Genomic DNA, 24739 nt, shown 5'->3' with positions numbered 1-24739 from the left:
TAAATATGAAGAACACTGTTTAAAAATGAATTCAGAATCAGTGTGCATGCATAAAACCAAGGCCTCCTTACAATGTCTTACACCATGAGCAATAAAAAGCAGATGGAGATAGTGTCCTCTTGCCTTCAGGGAATAGGTGCAAAAAAACATAAAATGCATCACAGATTCCATCCCTCAAACTCACATCTGCAGATTGGTGAACTACCACCTCCTTTTTTCCAGGTGCTAGTGTACAGTTTCACCAGTAGGGTGACTAATCTAAAACTAATATACACAGATTTTTTTAAAGAGGGATAAAGCATATCCAGATATGGTTTGACACAGAGGCGTAGCTAGAGCTTGTGGCGCCCGGGGCTATCCCTCAGATTGCCGCCCCTGGGGGGGGGGGGTGGTTGCTGGGGGAAAAGGACGGCAAGCACTTGAAAGAGGACCGAGAGACACGTAGTATCGCTGCTAATAGTTACCTCGATCATGCAAGTTACATGCACATACATGACATGATCCAAGGCTACACAGTTAAATACACCGGTGACTGGCAGTACAAAAGAGAACACACAGACTGCATGATCTATCTGGGGACTCAGAAAAACCGCATGTGACATCCATCAGAGAGCTGCGTGAACAATTACCTGGTAATCCCCTCAGCACAATGCAAACATGCACATACATGACACTGTTCAGGGATCCATCATCTACAGCTGACATTAAATGACCATTCATCATGGTCCCCCCATTAAAGCAGTGCACTTTGTGATCTGCATGGTACGTGTTCTTTGCAGCAGGCATATAAACCCTCTGTGCTACCTTTCTTGGAGTCAACCCTTCCACTAGACAAAACTCGGATCTCTCTCTAGGAAGAACATTAATCACCGAAGTTATCATGACAGCTTTATTGTTTCTGAAAATTGCTGGAGGCCAGGAAGGTGGCAACAAGTTTTTTTTAAACCATAATATACTTGCAAACACTATGCACCCACCCGAAATAGGTACCTAGTGCGGTCACACCGTTTGCACCGCCCTAACCTGCTCAAGGTTCATGCGACCTCAGTCACAGAGTCACAGTGACTGTCACTGTTGCTCTAGGGTGTGCTGCTTCGTAGGCCTGCCCGCAAGACTGGAGATGAACTTTAGTATGGATTGTGGTGGACAGGCCTTCAAGGTTAACTCACAATTGACACCACTAGGGTACACCTGCTTGTGCTAAGACATCAAGCCTTCTAAGGTCTAGTGGGGCCTTGTAAGGTCTAGCATGGGAATATGCTCCCTCAGTAGAGTGGTCTGGTGGACTGGTCATGAAGGCTGAACCCAGTTCCCCAGTTCCAAATTCGACAGCTCTGGCCATAGTGCCACATCCTCTCCCCCACTGAACACCATACTGCCCCACTGAGAGAAACTCGCACTGCCTTCAGCTACAACCGAATTGTGCCCGCTATAAACACTTTGATGTGGCTCAATTCAAATTATGCACTTGAGTAATATGCTGCCTAAAAAAAAAAAGTAAAAGCAAACACTCATAGGGAATGCAAGATTAAGCAGAAACAACATGGTTACCTTAACGATCTCTCACTCACTATTCAGAAATCAGCGAGTGGTTTTACCTGAAAAGTTAAGGACATGACTACACGGCCCTGACGGGAATTGTTTCAATTAGGGTGACCAACTGGGATTGGTGCAAATTCAGGACGATGAGTGTAAAAATTCAGGACAAAGGGTCAAAATTCAGGACACATTCAAGACAGGAGGTCAAAATTCAGGACAAAACTTCAGGACAATAGGTACGTTTTACAGACACATCAGAGGAGGTCACGCAATAGTATATAAGTAAGCCCAGCCATATCCAAACATATTCAACGATTTGCAAACCTATCCATCATGTATACTTCCATCTATCATTTCACTCATCCATCCCTTCATCCATTCTTTCACTCATCAATCCATTATCCATCCATCCACCCTTTCACCCTTTCACCCTATCCATCGGTACACTCACCCATCCACTCTTCTACCCATCCGTCCAGCCATTTATCCTTTCACCCATCCATCCATCCTTTCACTTACTCATCCATCCACCCAGTCCCTCATCCTTCCACCCATCCACCCTTTCAGTCATCCAGCCATCCATCCTCCCTTTCTCTCTCTATTGACCCTTTCACTTAGCCATCCTTCCTTCCATCCATCCACCCACCCATCCATCTACTCATCCACTCATGAATCCATCCATTGACCCTATCACTCATCCATCCTTTCTCATCCATCTATCCTTTCACTCCTTCACTCATCTATTCATCCTTTTGTCCATCTACCCTCCCTTTCACTCACTCATCCATCCTTACACCCACCCTTTCACTCATCCGTCCATCCATTCACCCTTGCACTTATCAATTCATCAATCCGTCAATCATTTCACTCATCCATCCGCCCACTCACTCATCATCCACCTTTTCACTCATCCATACTTTCACTCATCCATCCACCCTTTTACCCATCCAGCTACCCTTCCACCCATACATTCAGCTAATTACCTTTTCTCTCATCCATCCCTCCACTCACTCATCAATCCATCCTCTCTCATTATCCATCTATTCAATCTTTCATTTGTCCATTCACCCTTTCACTAATTCATCCAGCCATCCCTTCACTTACTCACTTGCCCAACTTTTCATATTTATTTTGAGCTAAGCCTTTTTGAGAAGAGGCCCATCAAGAACTTCACCCTCGCTGAAGGAGCCATTCCAGGACTGGGACAGAAGCCACCCAGGGCGGAGACGGGATCCACCACAGGGGGGGACAGGAGCCATCAGAGGCGGGGGGGCAGGGGTCACCACATGGGGGACAGGAGCCATCACTGTGGGGTGTAGGAGCCATCACAGGAGGGGGAACAGGATCTACCAGGGTGGGCACAGGGGTGGGCATGCAGTATTCTAGTATCATCTTGGTCTCTTCCAGGGTGGGGTAGGGATCCTCACCCCCTCCTGGACAGGACAACGAGAAGACAGGCTCTCTTTCCAAAATGTTAATTTTGCCATCCCCCACTGTGATGTACAGTACTTAAAGGAGATACTCCAAGAGAACTGATTTAACTGATTGTCCTCCATACTTTGTTAATCAGTGTGGGTGCGATTGCGCCATTTCTTTTTTATTTATTTATTACATTATAGACTGCATGTTTGAAGAACCGAGGTTTGCTTACAATTTAGTGACAGTAATTAAGCTCTGTGAAGAGAACCATGTGCTGCCTCGGTGTAATCAGGGCCCGGTTCTAGGATGTTTGGGGCCCTGGGCAGAAAGGGAATGTGTGAGGCCCCTCTAAATTGCAGAGACATGACGCATTCAGGGCTGTTTGCATCTGAATAGATGCCCCTGATCCTGAAGCTGCAGCCCCTCCCTCTCAGTCACCTTCAAGCACCTCTTAACAGCTCATCAAGGGCTGAAGGTGTGAGGGTTGCCATCCCGCTGTGCCTCTCCAGTGCTGCTGGGTATCTGAGCTTTGGTACTGCATCGGAGTCAAGAAGGGAGGTGGGTGGAAGCTGTGCCGGCTTAGGGTGTTGCGACCGGTGCCTGGTTAAAATTACGGACAAATGGCGTCCGTTAAAGAATCCTTCACGGACAACGGACAGACGGCCGAAATTACGGACTGTCCGTGAAATTTACGGACGGTTGGTCACCCTAGTTTCAATGTCCATCGCTTATATCCTTAATAAACGTAAGCAGTATGGTTTAAAAAGACCACATCCATAAACAGAGCCATGGTACACATTTTGTTTTCCAATTCATCCATCAACCAGGTATTGCAGTAACTCCAGGAATGGTGCACTTCCCCATCTGGGGACAACAATGCTGTTCAAAGAAATACGAGAAAACAAAAGTAGGCTTCACTTTAAAGTCTGTAAAGTGAGGCTGATGTGTATGGATGTGAATAAAACCAATCTGGCCACTTGGCAACCACTCTGTCTTGCTTTATTTAGTTATGTAATTATTTTTCATATTTAAAATCTTCTATTTCTCTCCATCCCGCTGCACTTTGGAATAGAAAAATGTCAGAAAAAAGGGCATTTCCCGCAAGAGTGTTTTTCTTTCTTGGATCCTTTTCACAGGGAAGCAACTAAATGAAAGAAGGAAAGAGGTTGTGAACCGTTTCTTCAAGTTACGGTTTTCAGTAAGTGAGGAGCAAGACAGGAAGAGAGGAATAATAGTAAGAGGGGGGGGCACCTGCCAGCACAAAAAAGAAGAGGACATTGCCCGAGTCCTATTCCTTTTCTGCCCGTCCCCGAACATCCACGAAAGCAAGCCGAGCCTTATCTGAATGCCTTTGGCCGCCCCCAAAATAGTGCCACCTGGGGCGGACCGCCCCCACTGCCCCCCCTAACTACGCCACTGATTTGACAGTAGGAATAGGTTTTAGAATCTTGAGCCAGACTATCTTTCTCACTGCTCAATAGTCGTAGATGTAATGCCAAAACTTTTCCTTTACAATCTTGTTGCTTTAAATAGGAATAGGTTAGCTTTCAATGTGAATGCCAAATGTTTCTCTTAAGTATTTATGCTACATATATGATATGGCAAGGGTGTAGTAAATACTAAGGGGCAGATGTACAACCATTTTTTGCGGTCGCAAACGGGAATTCAGCCCACTTGTGACTGGAAAATTGGTCTGCCCCATGTACAAACCCAATTTTGCGAGTCGGTAACCTATTACCAACTCGCAAAATATGGTTTGCGACTCGCTATTAGGAAGGGGCGTGCCAAGGGCGTCCCTTCATAATAGTGAGTCTAACTGCAATGTATGATTGATTTGTGGTTGCAAAACACTCACAGTTTACCACCTACTTCAAGTAGACGGTAAAACACTCACAAACGGGAAGGGGTCCCCAAAGGAGTGAGGCCGAAAATATTTTTTAAGAGCTGGACCACGGCCTCCTCTTAAACAAGCATTGGCATAGCCAATAGGTCTCGCCTTTGGGACCTTATAAGTGTTTAGCCATGCAACAGTTGCATAACTAAATACTTATAAGGTCCCAAGAGCGAGACCTATTGGCCATGCCAAGCGGCCATGCGGCCACAAAAGTGAAAGAAGCGGCCCTGCGGCCGCGAAACTGAAAGTAATCGCGGTAAAGCGCGCGCGCCCTTGCGCATGCACTGTAGCTCTAGGCTGGCCTGGTAGCACTTTTTGGAGCCCTCTCAATAAGTCTCGCCAGACCAGCGCATGCGCTGGGTCAGGCGAGACCTAAAAATGAAACAGAAACATTCATTTTTCTTTTTTAAATGCATCCTGCTTTCATTTATGGAAAGCGGGCTGCATTTTTTAAAAAAACGACTTTATTTAAAAAGCAGTCACAGACATGGTGGTCTGCTGATCCCAGCAGGCCACCATCACTGGGAGTGCTAGCTATTCCTAATGAGATCGCAAATAACACCTGCCTTATGAATATTAATGAGGCAGGCAATTTGCAACCCCATTAGGAATCGATAACAGTGTCTGTGACACTATTGTACATTGCATTTTGTGAGTCGCAAATTGCAAGTTGCAAAGCGACGCAATTTGCAAGTCGCAAAATGTAAGGGTCATACATCTGGCCCCAAGAGGCTCATTTACAAGCCACTTGCGCCGCCGGTGCGTCACTTTTAAAATGGGAAAAAGTGATGTCCCGGCGGCTCAAGGGGTCTTGAGGAAAGACAAGTCAGAGCCAGGTCTGACTGTTTATAAGAGCCAATGCAATCAAAAGATGTAAACCGCAAAGCTAATGTCACGAAACAATAAAATAAAGACGTTAAAAAATGAAACAAAATATTTTTTCAACATTTCTGAATGCTTCCGTTAAATAAATACAATTATATCACTGAACTGAGTGACATTTATTCACGTAATATTTTTTAAACATGAAACATTCATGACAAACCCCATGTTGTGATGACGTTGCCAACCGTTACCCAAGGTGTTTTAGTTTGTCTTGTTCTCGGTTTATACAGCCTATATTCTTATTAAATGTAAAGTGATATTGTTTTATATTCACCCTATTAAAGTGAGTATTTTGTACAGTGCAGACCTTGAATTGAATCACTCAAATGTGCTTTCACATTGGTGGTGAAGGAAAATGAAACAGTGAAGTAAGACAATGTGCGGGGGATCAACTCTGTAGGGTTACATCAATCTGCCTCCCATTTAACACCAAAGGTCGATGCTTTGCTTCAATTATTTCAAGAAATAGCATTAATACATGGAGTTCAATCAATTCAATGATCACACCTTAAACAAACTGCCACCACTCACACTCCCCCTCCCCCCACACACACAAATGCTAACACACATATTCATGTAAGCATAAGACTTTAAAGGTGTGCTTTTCTGTTTGAGATATTTTCACAGAAACTGAAAATTCAAACACAGTGACAAAACGTCTGCTTGAAGCCATGCTGCACATCCCGTGTGCACCACTGAAGTGCTGTACCCCAAGAAGGAGCAAACTCCGAGGGGCTCCGATACATCCTAGGTGTGTTATTTATTTCATTGCGGCCCTTGAGGTTGTTGAGTCTCTCTTAAACCTGTTCTGTTTGTCAAGTGAAGGTAGGTGAGCCAGCAGTGAACTTAAAATAGAACCTCCTACCTGGAAATCGAATGGATCATAGAGCCCCCCCGCCACCCCGAGTTTACTCCTCGAGAAATAGCGCTTCAGGGAGGCTTGTGGGATGTGCCGCTTGGCATCAGAGAGACAGCTTCTACCACTGATCAGTCTTCAGTTTCCACTTTACTTCATAATCTGCAGGGTGAGGGTAGAATATTGCCCTCTACATCTGCTGATCCAAAATATCGGGGGGGTAAATCCCACCTGCCCCACTGGTGTTCATGCCCCTTGAGTTACACCTTCTGAGAAGAGGTATCTGTGAATTTGTAAAAAGAAGTACCCTACTCAGGTAAGTAAGTGCAATTTATGAATTGAGAAAGTGATTACATTTTTTCAATATCTTTGTTAATCTGGACTGTTGTTTGTATACAATTTGAGTTGATGTTGTACAGATAATGAGGATAGATGGGCCTGGAGGTTGTCCTTGCACTCTTGCAGGTGTGAAACTGTGGCTGCATTATTTCCCAGGAATAAGAGTCAAAGAATAACATATAGTGTGTTCAGTCATTCTGCTGGATGATGATAGCATCAGACAATATATATCACAATATGTTGGTCTAGCCTTGCCAGCCTCGTTTTTTGCATTAAAAATGTAAAGATTCTGATTTTAAAAAATACATATATATATATATATATATATATATATATATATATATATATATATATATATATCCATCAAACATCCTTCGAGCATTGGAGCCCCCAACCCTTCAGGGCGGCCTCTTTCAACAACGGGCACGAAGAAGCCCATCAATTCACTGCTGTGACACAAAACACAGAGGCCCATTTCCGGAGTCAGCACATTTTAATCAGAGGTTTAAGCAGCACCACATGCTTCCTTTCACCCTACGCGTTTCGGCGTTCTGCCTTGGTCACGGGAGGAAACAGTTGGCCAAGTGCATACGTGCATGCATTTAATAGTCCTGGGTCACATGACCTGTGTGAAATACATCTCCCACAATGCGTCTTAAAGTTCAAATAAATGCAGGTATTATGAAAGTTCTCATTTTGTTGGCATAAATCATGTTATACTTTCTTTTACTTTAAAATGCATTCATATGAATAAAATCCCAATGGAACACAGTCATGAAAGTTCTTACTTTCAGCATAATGCGTAATTATTCCGGTTCCTTTGATAAATGTTTTTTCTCTGGAACGATTGGTACAGAAAGTCATTCTCACCAAATCCTTTCCAAGGTGCTGCTATTTCCGCTATATATATATATATTATCTACTGGCAGCCGCCAGTAGATAGTTATAGTTAGGACCGTGTTTCCATAGGAAATCTGAAAATTCTATTTTAAATAACTTTGGCGCCGGTTGACGAATCCTCGCAAAATTTTCAAAACTAATGGGGCGCTCCGCTCAGCTCCTACCCTGAAAGTCTCGGGGTGATTCATCAAGCGGGGGCCGAGAAAAAAGGGGGGTCCCAAAACACGTTTTCCCCTTGCATTTTCCCATAGGACCTTTAGTCGAAGGTACAGCCCGAACGGCTGAACAGAATTACTTGAAAGTTGGCAGAGAGGTAGTCCTCAGGTCAGGGAAGTGCCTTTTGCATATATGGAGTCAATCTGTTCAGTAGTTCCTGAAAAAATTGCATTTAAAAGCACATACATATCTATAGCCGCGCACCGTGCGCGCACCGTGCGCGCACCCTAACGTGCGCGAGCGTAATTCTGATTGGTGGTTACATGTCAGTCAACGTTCGAATCGGTCGAAATCAGGAAGTGTCGGCCGCCATTTTGTTTGTTGTGGGTGCAAGAGTGAAAAAGAGAGGTGGCGAACGTGAAAAGGGGGCAGGGTAGAGAGTTCCTGACCCTCTAGCCTTTTTCAGGGGGTCCCTAAAGGACCCCGAAGGGTAAAAAAACATTTATTTATTTATTTTTTTAAATCACGGGGTGCGCGCACGGTGCGCGCACGGTGAAAAACCATTTAAAAAAAATGTAAAAAAAATTAGCGTTTAAAAAACCGTACAAATTCACTTAAAAAACCATAGGTTTCACGCACGTTATAGTTAGGAATTAGCATTTAAAAAACCTTGCAAATTCACTTAAAAAACCATAGGTTTCACACATGTTATAGTTAGGTGGACATTTCACTCGTAAAAAAACAATGAAATTCCCCCGTCATAGTTAGGTCAGATAACTATAACTCGCGCGACCGCCACTCTATCACAAGGATGATGTCATCAGTGATGTCATGAGTGATGCCACTGTACATGTCATGAGTGATGAAATATGTGACGTCATGAGCACTGGATTGCGGGCGCACGAGTTATAGTTATCTGACCTAACTATAATGGGGGAATTTCATTGGTTTTTTACGAGTGAAATGTCCACCTAACTATAACATGTGTGAAACCTATGGTTTTTTAAGTGAATATATATATATATATATATATATATATATATATATATATATATATATATATATACATACAGGGTCTTTTTGTCAGCCCACTTCTGCCACTGGTGTGTCATTCACAGTATGTTTCTACCCTCCAGAGCATACACGAAGGTGGAATGGGTCAGCCCATTGCAGTCATTGGCTCTCCTCACTACCATTAAAGGCAATTTGGTTGTGCACACCCCCCTCGAGTGAATTTAGAATGGCTGGTGAGCCCTTTTTTCAGCTCACATAGAACTTTTTACCACTTTGCATTCAGGGGGTGTGTCTTGGGCGTTACTTGGGTGGAGCAGCAAAAATGCCCATAGTTTTTGACGCAAAGCCCGTTCTTATAAGATAGCCTGACCGGACTTTGCGTTAAAAAATAACACCTCCTTGAAGTAGGAGCTAACAAAGAGACATGTTTATATTCTTTAAAACATTACGCACAAAGCATACATGTTGTGTGGAACATATCGAAGAATATGCTTCCTAAACAAATCCAAGGCTAGACGGCACGCACACACCTATGCACCATGGTGCAAAGGTACTTTATGAAGCTAGGCGACAGCTGTCGGGGAGGCAGGTAAGTGTTATTTTAATTATTTTAATAGTGCATTTAGTTTTGCTTGTATCTCCTCGCCACACCACTAAGTCATTGTAGTAGCCGCCACTGTCCTCTTCAAGGTCATGGCATTAAACCGCTACAACTGTTAGTGGTACCCCCACATCAGATTTATAAAAGGATGCCATATACATGCAGTGGCAGCTTGCACAAGCAAGTACAAATGTGGCCGTTCACCGCTTCTACCCTACTCAGGCTACATTTTACAAATACATTTCATATGCGCGACTATTAACTGAAGATACTTTATTTTTGTGTTTTCGGTGGATAACGCTGCGCATGAGGATGCATGGACCACTCTCATCGCTGTTGACATGTCAGCATGTCAGAGGCAAGCATTGATTTTTTTATCAGAAATATGCAAGGCTGTATTCCCTCTTGGGTGTGCACACTAATGCTCAGTCAGCTGTCTCTTGCCCTGCTGTTCAATACTCTTCATATAGTTTAATTAAATCTTCTCAAACGGAGCAGAGACGGCTTTCTGCAAATATAGGATTAGTGGTTAACATCGCTTGAATGAGATGGAGAGCATCGCATGTTTATCATAGGGACATAAATGCTGCTCATATCATGCACAGAAGACATCTTGTTTAGTAGACCACAGGCATAAAAATGAGTATTTTTATGCAAATAGTTTCAACGAATTGAGATAAATCATGAATCCGCCCTTCTTTTGAGTACCAGCTCCAAGCTACCTAAGGCTGTCTCACATGAAGTGAGCGCTGCAGGTGCTCATTTAAGCGTCTCTGTACCAGTTTTGGCCTCAGACGTGTCTTAAATAGTTGACGGTGTGGAGCAGCGCTATTCTACCACCTTAGAAAGTGGTAAATGGTGGATTGTCACAGGAGCTTTCTAAGCATGTGCTGCTTCCGGCTGAAAATGTATCTGCGTTTGTCAACATATCTAAAGTGAGCAGGAGCTGGCCCGTGCAGGTAAGAGCGGGGAGGGAGTTGACAGACGTCGAGGAGGGAAAAATAAATTTAAAGAAAGAAAAACGCTTATCTTGCGCTCACAGCATCGTTAGCGCAATCGAAGAGGTTTTCTTTTTTTAAAATGTAATTTTACCTCGTTGTCGTCTCTCAACTCCCTCCACACCCCACCGTCCCACCGCACTTACCTGCACGGGACGCTCCTGAAAGTGAGCAAAGGAACAAAACACAATAACATACATGCTGCAACACATTCACACAATTTCAGCATAACAGGGCACAACACAACTAAACAGAGCAATAAGCTACACAAAATCACAGAACACAACATCACATTTCAATAGTGAAGGACAAATGCACAGCTGTGCACAGCAATGCATCAACACCACAACAAAATGCCACACAACAAATATGCTGAAACTTTCTTGTCCCACATTACCACCTCCAGGAACCTACTATCATAACCCTGTGGTACAAGTTGCTTGCACCGAGCACTGTCTTCACTTATCACCAAGGTCACGAAATAGAGCCAGTCAAAAATGTTTTCAGATCTGGCCCCGGGTGCACAGAAAAAAACCTAACAACTTAGCAGTCTTATATAGTCATGACTGCCGCTGTAAGTCTTTATAAATCAGACACTGGGAATACTGTTCACCACATGCCTCATTTACAGATATAATCTCTAATAACCATAACCGATTTAATATAATGCTTTATTCCACCTTTCTGTCATTCCTACAAAAGTGATAACATGTGTTACCATTACCTGATTTTCTGGAACTGCTTTATCAACCTTGGAAGGATGGAAGTCTCAGTCGGCCTTGATGTGATTCAAAGTCGTAACCTGCAGATCAATGCATACCTCAGAAGGGACCATTTAGCTCACTATGACATTCACGGTGACATTCAGTTTAAATAATATATATAGACATCTCGACAATACATTTAAAAAAAGGAAAACTATCAAAGTAATAACAGTGAATTAAAAAATGTACGAACTGAGTTTGGCAAAGGTTGTCTTTTTGTTTTAGGTATTTTAATGGTGGTATCTTCCACTTTCTCCACTAACTTCTGAAAATGTGGTCCCTTCAGTGTCAGGAACTACCGGCCCAAAGTGAGCGTTGTAATGAAATAAAAAAGGACAAGACTGTTTGATTAAAGATTGTTAACAACATTTGTTAACAACATTTTACAAACACCACCACTGCGAAAAAAAACAAGCATCAACAAAACCAAAGATTGGCAGCCGACATCAGACATTGTGGCTTTGCCAGTGCTTTTTTCTCAATGCACCTCTGTCATATAACCACAAATTTTGTTTTATTTGCTCATGTGTTTTTTTTTCTTTTTAGCATTCTCTGCATTTCCAGGAATTTCTCCAGAAGAAAGAAACCTTTGTTTGTGTGTTTCCTGACACTTTTTGTACTTGATAAAACATGCAGAAGACATAACATGATATGTTCTTTGTAGAGGTTTTCCATTTTGATATTTGTTTCGACATTTTGACTAATAAACAAAAATTGACAGCAAACACATGAACAACACTAGTACCACCTAGTCTAGCCAGTTTGGAGACCTTGCTGCGGAACTAAATGCACTTTATGGTTTCACTGTATTTTGGCTGTATTGGCGCTTTTCAAGCTCTATTATGAAGACCATCCACTCGGGGGCCCCATCTGACCATTGCCCCACTACGCCTATGATGGACGCAATGTTATTCCGAAAATTGTAGGGGTGCATCATAATCATGCATAGCCCGCACCCGCATATTTACTTGTATATTCTTGTGTTTTATTAACCAATGATTATTAGAGGAGTAAAAGAGTAATAATAAGCAATGTGGATGTAAAGAAGGAAATGTGATTCACGCTAGCTGACAGAGCAAAATGCTTTTAAATGTGATTGCCTATTGCAAAGTACTTAATGAATTAATTGATGTGCTTTTAGTGCCTCTGATTTAAACGTGAACCATATTAAAGATTGCACGTGTAGAACTGATTACACATATGTATTGAATGTAATGAAAATAATGCTTGTAGATGCAATGTTTATTAACGTGTGATTTATAATGTGCGAAGGCCTGATTGAAGGTTCGTGTTTTGTAATGAAAGGCATATTCGTTTCTTATGTTAGCTGAATATTGTAGGCCCGAAATGTACTTTCCCTGGGAGAGCTCTCATTTGGAGCTAGTCAGCAGATTTCTGTGAGTGGAAGGTTTTCTCGTTCTCAAGCTTCTGTTGCAGGTGCAAGGACATCATCTTCGTTAGTAAATACTAACCTTTTGTTTTAGGAGTTAGGTATGGAGGAGCGTTTGCTACAAGTGTCTTCAGGAATGTCGATACTGAGGAGCCGATACTTTCGGGGCTGAGGAAGCCTGGGACACACGGACATCTAGACCGTTATTGGACGGCGTACAGGTTTCTGTGGAAAATCACCTCCAGGAGGTGTCCAGCCAGAAGAGGTGGAACGAAGGCGTGTCTTCCATGTTGTGTATTTTGTATTAGGGACAGTGTCCAAGGGAAGAGTTAGGACATCAGACAGCGAGGCATTAGAGAGCAGGTGGAAGGGATCGATACAGTGGGAACAGACTTAGAATGATGTTGTAGCTTTGGCTACCGACCCCTTCAACATGAGTGTACTTTTTAGGAAGTCTTCACGAGCTGACACCTTTTTCTAATTCTGCCTTGGGGAATGCTAAGTAGGGATGTCACCTTAGCGGTAGAATAGGGACAGACTAATCAATTTCTTTATAGGTATCCATGAAGACTGATTTAGATACTGGAGCAGTTATCTTTTGCTTGATAATTTTAGAGGTCATTATTATTTTCATGCTTCATCGAGTTAGGCTGCTGCGTAGATTGAAATTTGTATTAGTGCCCATGTACTTTTTTAACCTCGTCATGAGGTGCTTGTACGTTCAGTTATTTTTGGCTTTGTAATAAAACCCCTAAAACTTAATTCGGAGTCAGTGATTCTTTAGAGTGGTAGTTATTTGGTTATTGGTCTTGTTTGGATGGATTGATCTTTCCCCTTTACACTTTACAGCAGATAAAAAGATCCATTCGACCTGAGGATTCTTATAGATGGTAAGAGATAGAATGATAAGATAAGAATCCATAATTATCACCTTCACCAAAGGACTCCTACTCATCAGTAAAGCATTAACACCCATCCTCAAAGCCTCCATCGACACAGCCACTTTCCCGGATACCTGGAAAGAAGCCCCTGTCATGCCCCTGCTTAAGAAATCCTCCATTGGCCCAGCCACACTTTCCAACTACAGACCAATTTCCCTCCTACCATGCCCAGCAAAGGTCTTAGAGGAACTAATCATCTGATGCCTCTTCGGCCACCTCAGCAACCACCAGCTCCTCGATGCCACACCTCTGGATTCAGGCCGAAGCAGAGTATAGAAACAGCACTCATTGCTACCACAGATGACAGGGGCGACACAGCAGCCCTCATTCTTCTGGACCTCTATGCAGAATTTGACATGGTCTCACACCCCATCCTCATCAGGCACCTGCATGAGCTTCGCTTCAAGCATGTGCTGTCAGCCTGACAAACTCCTCAGATTTGGGGCGATACTCAAGAAGTCCACCTCTTGATATTTCCTACTGCTGTTAGCCGTAATGGCAGAGACAGTTGAAAGGATCAAACAAGGGAAGGGAAGGAAGGGAACAGCTGGGAGGGAGATCTGAAAGAGAAATAAATAACCTTAAGAACATCTCCCAATTTACCTACATATATATGGTTAATTTCCTGTGATATTACATTACTGTACCTGAAAGGGAATAAATGGCTTTTCTCTCTGTAGACTGCAAGAAAACATGCGCTGTGATTAAACTTTTTAACATGAACACACAAACCATTAGACAGGTTGATATTAAATCAAGAATATGAGTTTTAAATCTTCTACTGCTATGAAAAATGCCTTCCACATGACTCTTTTGCTTCTCATCACAGGGGTATTCTCTATGCGTGCTTCTTCACCCCTGTTAAGCGATAAAACACAGCCTTTAACCAGACATGCTAATTACATAGAATACTCCATAGCTCTTCAGCAGCAAGGTCAGAAGCTTCTGTCACCAATAGAGATCTTCGTATGGAAGTGCCGAGTAATTCTTCCACAGTTATGTCAATAAGGACTGTAATGTCATGAAGTTGGTAACTCTTTTAACTATAGACTCGACTTCTGAGTCACGGAACCCATTATAAACTCAGGGAACATGCCTTTAACAAAAAGATCACCAGGAATTAATAAACACTGTGACCAACAGAACAGGCTTGTCTGGTAGCTGTGGACTCGTATGCGGAGCACACCCGCTATGATGTAACTCTCAGACAGACTCTTTTGTTCAATGCAGCAGTTCAGTTAGGCAAGGAATGAAGCGGTGCATGTGCACTGCTACGGGACCGCCATGATCTGCCGGAAATCAGAATGACTCGCAGGAAGGCTGCTACTCCGATCCTCTGCTGGCGACTCTCAATAATAAGCAGAGCGCGGGGTCTCCCCTTATAGTTTCGCCCCTCCCAACATGGCTGCCAAAAGCTGTGTATCACGTAGTTTTCTGCAAATTCATAGGGCATCATGTGAACTGTAGTCCCAACAGAGAAATGCAGCGAAAAATACAGTTTAATGTACATGAAGGGGCAGTAGCAATGCATGCCATGTTCAACATAGGTACGTAGGTAGTTGAACAGTGCCTTCCTCATGGGCATGCAGCATGTCAAAAACTCATTTGCAGTGTTTCGAGGTTCATCGCTCATTAATACTTGACCTCTCTGGCCGATGTCATCCATGCACACATCAACATCCTCTCCTATGCTGATGACACCCAACTCATACTCACCCTCTCAGGCAAGACCCCCAACACAAAGTAACAAGTTCACCGCCTGCATGACCGAAGTCACCAACTGGATAAAAGTCAACTGTCTCAAATTCATTACCGACAAGACACCCAGTCTTATACCTATTACAACATTTCAAGAAATAGATCCCAACAGCAATCTACAGTCTGCTTGAAGCTAGAGGTAGACAAGTCAACAGATTAACAGGGAGAGCCAAGCCTGAGCTGAGTCGAGGGTACATGTGCAAGCCAAGCCCTGATAATGTTTGCTCTGTACATCATACAACAAATTATCAGGTAAGATATGATAGTCTCATCAAAAGTGTATTTTTTTAACAGTTGGACGTTTTGACAGTCAATCGTCAAATTATAGCACTGTTTTGAGAAGTACTTATTAAAAGTTATAATTTTTAATCATGAAACATTAGTGAACTAAGAGGCAGGACAGTAGTCATGTGAACTCTGTATGTTTCCCAGATTATTATAGAGCAACAGTCTATTAAAGCCTATTATAGTCTATTAAATTAAACACAGCAGGTTTTTGTGCAGCTGATATTCTGCACTCGCATATTTGAAAGTGCTTTCATATGCGATAATGAAGAGCAAGGAGTTTTGGAGAAATAAAACATTTGCCTAAGATCGCACAATTTAAGCGGGGAAACAGCGATTCATCCAGGATTTCTGGTTTCACTTTGGACAAATCAGCCAGTAAGTGGGTATCTATTTGTTTGTCCTTGTGTTAAGGATTTCATTTTACCTCTTTGTGCATTTTTCTTCAGTTTTTATATAGGGCAAAGTCGACTAGAAGGTTTTAGAGAACATTGTATGAGCACCAATTACATTCCACAAGGTCACATTCATTGTTTATAGGCACGGGGATATTAAGTGATTAAGGCTTTTTACTCTTTCTAGGTGTGCTGTAGATTGCAGCAAACTTAGAAATAGGAAACTTTGAAGAGAAATAAAGATACTTCTCCTCTTTGCGCCTCCCCTGGGCAGGTGTAGCATTTTGAAGCATTCCCAGATTTACCTAACTTGGTAAATTTAAAAATGCTCCAAAATCCATGGGTGGATGCTTGGGATCACCCACTCTCCACCCATGGAACACCTTCCCAGGTTAGAGTAATGCAAGGTAGTGACTTGGGCTGCCTTGCGTTACTCCAGATTTACCAAGCCATGCAAGGTGGCCTTAATTAGCTTGGTAGATCTCATTGTAGCTTTTCCATCACCCTACGTCACCTTGCGTGGCTCATGGTCAACGCAAAACCTTGAAAAATATGTCCCCTAATCTTTTGTCTTCTTTGGTCAGCTGCAGCTGTGCTGGGTTCATTTTCCTGGCCAGTTTAGTTCTAGACAGCTTTGGAAGGATATGAGTTCCACTTATTTAGATTTCACACACACACACAAACACACAAACACACACACGGCAGAAAATTTAGTTGCATCTTTTTTTTTGATTCAACAAACTCAGACAGCAGATTCAAGCCGTCACTTATCACATGAATCACTCCAATGAACTCCACACAATGGCACTCTACTTCATGCTTTGCCACTCCTCACCTCTTCGCAACACTCTACTCCACTCTCTACCACTCCACTCTACGACACTCTACTCCACTGTACGTCACTCCAATCTATCCCACTCCACTCTATGATATTCTACTCCACTCAACGCCACTCTACTTTATGCCACTCCACTCTACGCCACTCTATGTCACTCCACATTATGCCGCTCCACTCTATGACATTCTCCTCCTCCATTCTATGTCACTCCACACCACTCCACGCCATTTTGCGCCACTAGACGCCACTCCACTCTACCACATTCTACTCCACTCTACCACACTCTACCACAATCTATGATTCTCCATTCTATGACATTCCATTCTACTCTACGCCACTGCACTGTAAGACACTGTACTCCATTCCACTCTACTCTACAACACTCCTCAACTCTACACCACTCCACTCAACATTCTACTCCACTCTATGCCACTCCACTCTTCTCCACTCTACGCCACTCCACTCTAAGACACTGTACTCCACTCCACACCACTTTAGTTCACTCCGCAGCAATCCCCTCTAAGACACAATACTCCCCTCTACGACATTCTACTCAGCTTTACACCACTCCAATCTATGCCATTCAACTCTACAACACTCCACTCTATGATGCTCTACTCCATTCCACTACAAGCCACTCTATGCTACTCCAAGCTACTTTACTCCACTCTACATCACTCCACTCTCTGACACTCCATTCTACCACACTCTGCTCCAGTCTATGACACTCTACTCCTTAACACTATACTCCACTCAATGCCACTTCACGCTACTTTACTCCACTCTACACCATTCCATTCTACACCACTTCACTCTACAACACTTTATGTCAATCAACCCTACTCCACTCTACAACACTCTATGCCACTCCACTTTATGACACTCTGCTCTACTGTATGCCACTCCACTCTACACCACTCCACACTACTTAACTCCACTCAACTCCACGACACTCTACTCCACTCTACGCCATACTATAATACTCAACTCTATGACACTCCACTCTATGACCCTCTATGCCACTCCACTCTATGCTTCTTTACTCCACTCTACTTAATTCCACTCTACACCATTCCACTCTACTTTACTCCACTCTACAACACTCCACTCTATGACACTCTATTCCACTCTATGCCACTCCACTCCACTCTACAACATCTACACCACTCTACAACACTATATGCCACTCCACTCTATGCCACTGTATTTCAATCTATGCCACTACTAACTATTAAGCATGCTGAAGCGCAGCCACGCTGGTGTACAACATGGCTAAAACACAATGGCAAAGCCAATAGGTACCTATTTAAAAAGATGAGCCTTCAACTCTTTCCTCAACTGCAGCAGCATTGGGACAGTCCGTATAGATACGGTAATGTAGCTTAACATTGGCAAGAGAAAATTAGACAAATATGGAGGCGTAGGAAAAGGGAGAAACTCAATAATCCATCCCTCTGAGATAAACACCGCACATCCCTAAATTCAACCTCTCCTATACTATTTCATATAATTACCTATTTAAGTGGACATTGGCAGATGTATTTAGATTTGAGGAAAGGAAGCAGATGAGTCTTTAATACAAAGTCATTTCCTCATATGGTGATAAAGAAGATCCTCTGCTTATTAAGCTTGGGCCTGTAGCATACTCCTCTCTGCCATTTTATCTTTCCCAAACCCCAGTCCTGTATACCTTACACTTCATGGTTGCTCATTGAAAAGAAGTGAAGGTAACATCAATCCTGCTACCCAGCTGAAGAGCCTCTGAATCACAGTACTGGAGCGAGCGACTCCAGTCATTGTAATGATTCCAGGTTAATGCAGTATCCCTGGCAGTGTTGATGCTTATTAAACTAGAACTCTCCTCCCCTCTCAGTTGCAGCACTGTTCTCCACACTTCCTGTCACTCAATGAATTACACGATTCTCACAGATACCAATATCTGGACCTTCCATGGAACCATCTTTGTTTCTTCAGAGCCCATGCCTTATATGCTGCAGTTAGTACTTTAATATTAGAGTAAAAACCAAAGGAAATGATGGACGGAGTGTTGAACATTGCAAGCACTCACCCCCAGTCAAGTGATCTGGGTTTAATCCATCACCGTTCTTTAGCCCACTCTGCCACCCCAGTTCAGACATGGCCATATGCAAATCAGTCTGACCCTGTGCCTCATGGGAACAGTCCAGCCCGAACTGCCAAGCCATGTCTTCCCTGGACCGGAAACAAGCTTCCTAGGACCGGTTTCTGGCATTTCAGCCGTCTTCAGCCAGGCTTGCTTGAATCCAGTGGCAAAGTGAGCAAGGGACTCACGTCTGAACATACCCTGCCAACTTATGGCGAACAAAGCAAAAACCAAAGGAAATGATGGAGGGAGTGTTGAACATTGCAAGCACTCACCCCCAGTCAACTGATCTGGGTTTAATCCATCACCGTTCTTTAGCCCACTCTGCCACCCCAGTTCAGACATGGCCATATGCAAATCAGTCTGACCCTGTGCCTCATGGGAACAGTCCAGGTCGAACTGCCAAGCCATGTCTTCCCTGGACCGGAAACAAGCTTCCTAGGACCGGTTTCTGGCATTTTAGCCATCTTCAGCCAGGCTTGCTTGAATCCCGTGGCAAAGTGAGCAAGGGACTCACGTCTGAGCATACCCTGCCAACTTGGATGGATTTAGGCCCAGATCTCTGTACTGGGGTGAATGTATGACATTGTTCTGCATTCTGTCCATCAATTGTTGTTTTTGCATTTGTCACCCCGAGTGGGACGGGTATGCTCAGACGTGAGTCCCGTGCTCTCCATGCCTCTGGAATCAAGCTATCCTGGCTGAAGAGGGGTGAAACCCCGAAACCGGTCCTAGGATGCTTGTTTCCAGTCCAGGGAGGACCTGGCTTGGCAGTTCGGGCTGAACTGTTCCCATGAGGCACAGGGTCAAGACTGATTTGCATATGGCTGGGTTCAAACTGGAATGGCATGGTGAGCAAAAAAACGATGGATTTAGGCCCAGATCTCTGTACTGGGGTGAATGTATGACATTGTTCTGCATTCTGTCCATCAATTGTTGTTTTTGCATTTGTCACCCCGAGTGGGACGGGTATGCTCAGACGTGAGTCCCGTGCTCTCCATACCTCTGGAATCAAGCTATCCTGGCTGAAGAGGGGTGAAACCCCGAAACCGGTCCTAGGATGCTTGTTTCCAGTCCAGGGAGGATCTGGCTTGGCAGTTCGGGCTGGACTGTTCCCATGAGGCACAGGGTCAAGACTGATTTGCATATGGCTGGGTTCAAACTGGAATGGCATGGTGAACAAAAAAACGATGGATTTAGGCCCAGATCTCTGTACTGGGGTGAATGTATGACATTGTTCTGCATTCTGTCCATCAATTGTTGCTTTTGCATTTGTCACCCCGAGTGGGATGGGTATGCTCAGACGTGAGTCCCGTGCTCTCCATACCTCTGGAATCAAGCTATCCTGGCTGAAGATGGTTGAAACCCTGAAACCGGTCCTAGGATGCTTGTTTCCAGTCCAGGGAGGACCTGGCTTGGCAGTTCGGGCTGGACTGTTCCCATGAGGCACAGGGTCAAGACTGATTTGCATATGGCTGGGTTCAAACTGAAATGGCATGGTGAGCAAAAAAACAATGGATTTAGGCCCAGATCTCTGTACTGGGGTGAATGTATGACATTGTTCTGCATTCTGTCCATCAATTTTTGTTTTTGAATTAATATTAGAGTAAGCAGGTATGAGGGGAGGAAAAGCACCCAAGTGCTAGGTAGTTTTAAGCCATTTTAGTTATTCTGTTCAAGTCAAAAGAACCACATTCTTCCTAATGAGGCTCACTTTAGATGTTTCGCACTGACTCCCGAAGTGAGGTTTTCATTTCACACAATTTCTTCTTTCATCAAAACCTAAAAATAGAAATAAATATTCAGTCTAGTGGGTTATAAAGTTCCTTATTTGCCAGAAGTATCTGGCCTGATCACTGAGAATTCCTTGAATCAACCCAGGCACACGGTACAGGACTTCCTCTTTGCTCTGGTACAGACTTCTCCCTTATAAAGATTTTGGACAGATTTATCAAACTTCGACGCAGCACAACACAGCAAGACAACTTACTGAGCTGCACTTCTTCAAATGGAGAGGGCAGGGATGCACCATATCAATCAAGATTGTCGCATTGCTGCTCACTCAGTGCAGCCAAGCGCCGACGCAGGCACCCTTGCGTCATGGTACAAGTGGGCCTGTGTTGTATGCAGTTTTTGTGCAGGAAGGAACATCTTACTGCACAAAAACAAACTTTTGAGGCATTTTCCTCTTGCTAAGTGTGCTGCTAAATGCAATACAATTAGAAAGAGGAACAAACAAGGAGAAATAAAGCTATTTCTCCTAGTTGCATAAGGCATAGCATTTTGATATATTCCCAGGTTTACCATTCTTGGTTCATCTAGAAATGCACCACAATCCATGGGTGGATGTGTGGGAACACCGAATAACTCTCTCTTGCTTCATGCACTGGTTATATCCTCGCATATAATATAAATTCTACAACGTGAAGTCATAGCAGTTATAATAACACTTATTACATCTCAAATTACATAATTCCTGAGAACACAGTGCATGGTAGAGAGGTGAGTTACAGTTAATGAGTGTGGCAAGTGATGTGACAAGACTCTGTACTGAGTTGCGCGATGTATAGTAAATTGAAAGTGGTGCATAAATTATAAATGTAAGTTATAACAGGTGATTTTCAAATTAAAAATTGAAGTTATAACTATAACACTAGAATTTCTAAAATTAATACAGTTTAAGTTGGGTCTGTATGAAAAGAATAAGTAAAGTTTTCCTAGCTAAATCTTAGCATTAATCTTTGCTTTTCTCATTTTATAGATATATATATATCTGTATATATATCAGATCATCGTATGCACATTAGAAGGAAATTCTAAGCAGTACCAGTCCAGATAAGCATTTGCCAGATTTGTAAGAGTGTTTGAACCTATTCTGGCTGCTATAATGCCTAAAAATATATTCTGGGTACATTGATATATATATACATCAACGAAGGTCAGATACATACCACATTACACAGAAAATCAACAGCTGGCAATTCGATACTTCATGCCAGTAGCACACACCCGCACCACCTCATACAAAGTATTCCTTTGGGGAGATGCTGCGCCTTAAACGCATATGCAGCAATTCCACTGATCTTATACAAGTGCAGGCTGCTAGTAAAAAAAGATTTTTGGCAAGAGGATACTCTCAAAAGGTTATTGAAAATGCCATTGAGAAAAGCAACAACCTAGACAGAGCAACTCTTTTTCAAAACAAAGAAAAATCTAAAACGATGGAGGACCAATTTAGATTCATTCTTAACTTTAGCAAACAGGGCAAATCCCTAAAGAATCTAATAAATAGGAACTGGCCTATTGTACTGGGCGATCCTACCATTGGTCACCTACTCCCCAAAAGGTCCGCTATAACATTTAGTAGAGCTTCATCTATGCGCGACGCTCTGGTCAGAAATGACTTGGAAAATCAAGCACAAGTCACTTGGCTTAGCCAAAGAAAGGGGTTCTGTCGGTGTAAATCTTGCAAAGCATGCCAACAGGGCATCAATACCACTGCATTTAAAACACCATTCATCAAAGACGAAATCCCGATCACCAAATATCTAACTTGCAAAACGGATCATGCCATCTACGTGCTGGAGTGCGCCTGTGGACTCAGATATTTAGGAAGTACTATCCTTCAGGGACATAAGAGGGTACTTCAGCATTTGAGAGCAATTAAAAATATCGATCCGACTTATCGTGTTGCAAGACATTTTGAGGATCTCCACAAATCTGACCCCACTCTTCTAAAATATTTTCTGATAGATAATATTCCATACAAGAAAAGAGGAGGCGACCGGGTGAGAGCACTTAGACAATTAGAGACCAGGTATATCCTAAATTTGGATACCAAGCATCCCAATGGTCTCAATCAAACCGAAGATTTATACACTTGCCTCTGAGTCTCTGCCATTTCACTCCTTTGTCATAACAGCTTCATGGTAATTACAGATTTTATGTAAGTTTACTATCTGACAATCGATAAGACATTGAGGTTTGCCCATTTAGCATTGGAAATCATGAAATGTAAAAAATATATGATGGAACATTATGTCCATATTCTATATTTCCCTATGCCGCATTGTACATATTTTATTCTCAATCTATTCACATACACATCGGGTCTTTTAAACACTAGTATATTTTTTTAAATAATTTATGGGACAAAACTATACACCAGCACTAAGCACTTTAAAGATTTTTTTCACTTGCTCTACTTTACATGCAATTAGGGAGTCAAATGTTGGTAGACACTGTTCAACATTACTGTAACGATTCCATCGCAACGTCCAAATTAAAACTAATCTATTCAGATACATTACTACAGGGTATTTATACCTGGACGCTGCTTTTGGCATATTTTTTTAAGTCTTTTCCTTTAGCATATCAGCGATATTCATTGATGTTTTAATCTTATTTATTACAATGAGGTTAGTTTTAAACATGGCTGATTGCTAGGAGACAATATTTACATACTTTTTATGAAGGTATATACATTAAGTAGTTTTTACATGTAATTTAGCATTGTGAAATAATTTTAACAATTGCTATTTGCACATTGATTGAGTTACAACATGAAACCGAAACATACTTTGAAGGTTTCTTCTGTGTCTATGACCCAACCGAATTTTGCATGCATGTCACTTTAAGTAAATTGTAAAAAAATGTAAAAAAATGTAATTTAAGATACCGTGAGATGTATGAGCGTGTCATGTGATCAAGGTCCTTCTGGGATCGAAACACGTCATGCCGACGTGTTAGCTGTGGCTGAATAAATCTTGAATGGCAACACGGACTCTGTGGTCTGCACTCTGGTTTTTGGCAGTAAAAACACGACAGCTGCTTACGGAGAAGGAGCGATATTTATATATATATATATATATATATATTACCTACTGGCGGTCGCCAGTAGGTAGTTATAGTTAGGACCCTGTTTCCATAGGAAAACCGCAACATTCTATTTTGAATAACTTTGGCGCCGGTCGACGAATCCTCGCGAAATTTTCAAAACTAATGGGGCGCTACGCTCCGCTCCTACCCTGAAAGTCTCGGGGGGATTTGTCAAGCGGGGGCTGAGATAAAAGGGGGTCCCAAAACGCGTTTTTCCCATGCATTTTTCCATAGGACCTTTAGACACAGCTACAGCCCGAACGGCTGAACAGAGTTCCTTGAAATTTGGCAGAGAGGTAGTCTACAGGTCAAGGAAGTGCCTTTTGGTGTAAATCTGTTCAGTAGATTCTGAGAAAATAGCCTTTAAATCAATATATATATCTGAGCCAGCTTACGGTGCGCTTACGGTAAGCTTACCGTACGCGTACGGTGACGTGCGCGAGCGCGATTCTGATTGGCTGTTAGATCTTAGTAAACATTCGAATCGTTCGAAACCAGGAAGCGGCGGCCGCCATTTTCTCTCTCGCACTCTTAAGGGATGAGGAAAAACAAAGGCGAAAAACATGTAATGGGACTGTTTAGACAGCTCCTTACCACCTAGCCTTGATTAATGGGTCCCCACAGTTCCCCCATGGGCAAAAATCCTTTTTTGTTATTTTTCCAAAAATCGCCGATTACGCTTACCGTACGCGTACGGTAAAAAAAAGTACAAACAAAAAAAAATATTATCCCCACTCTCCCCACCCCGTGTGCAAATGCCAATTGTG

This window comes from Triturus cristatus, chromosome 5_1 (assembly GCF_964204655.1).
Source record: "Triturus cristatus chromosome 5_1, aTriCri1.1, whole genome shotgun sequence".
NCBI lineage: Eukaryota > Metazoa > Chordata > Amphibia > Caudata > Salamandridae > Triturus > Triturus cristatus.
Note: the sequence above shows the minus strand (reverse complement) of the source record.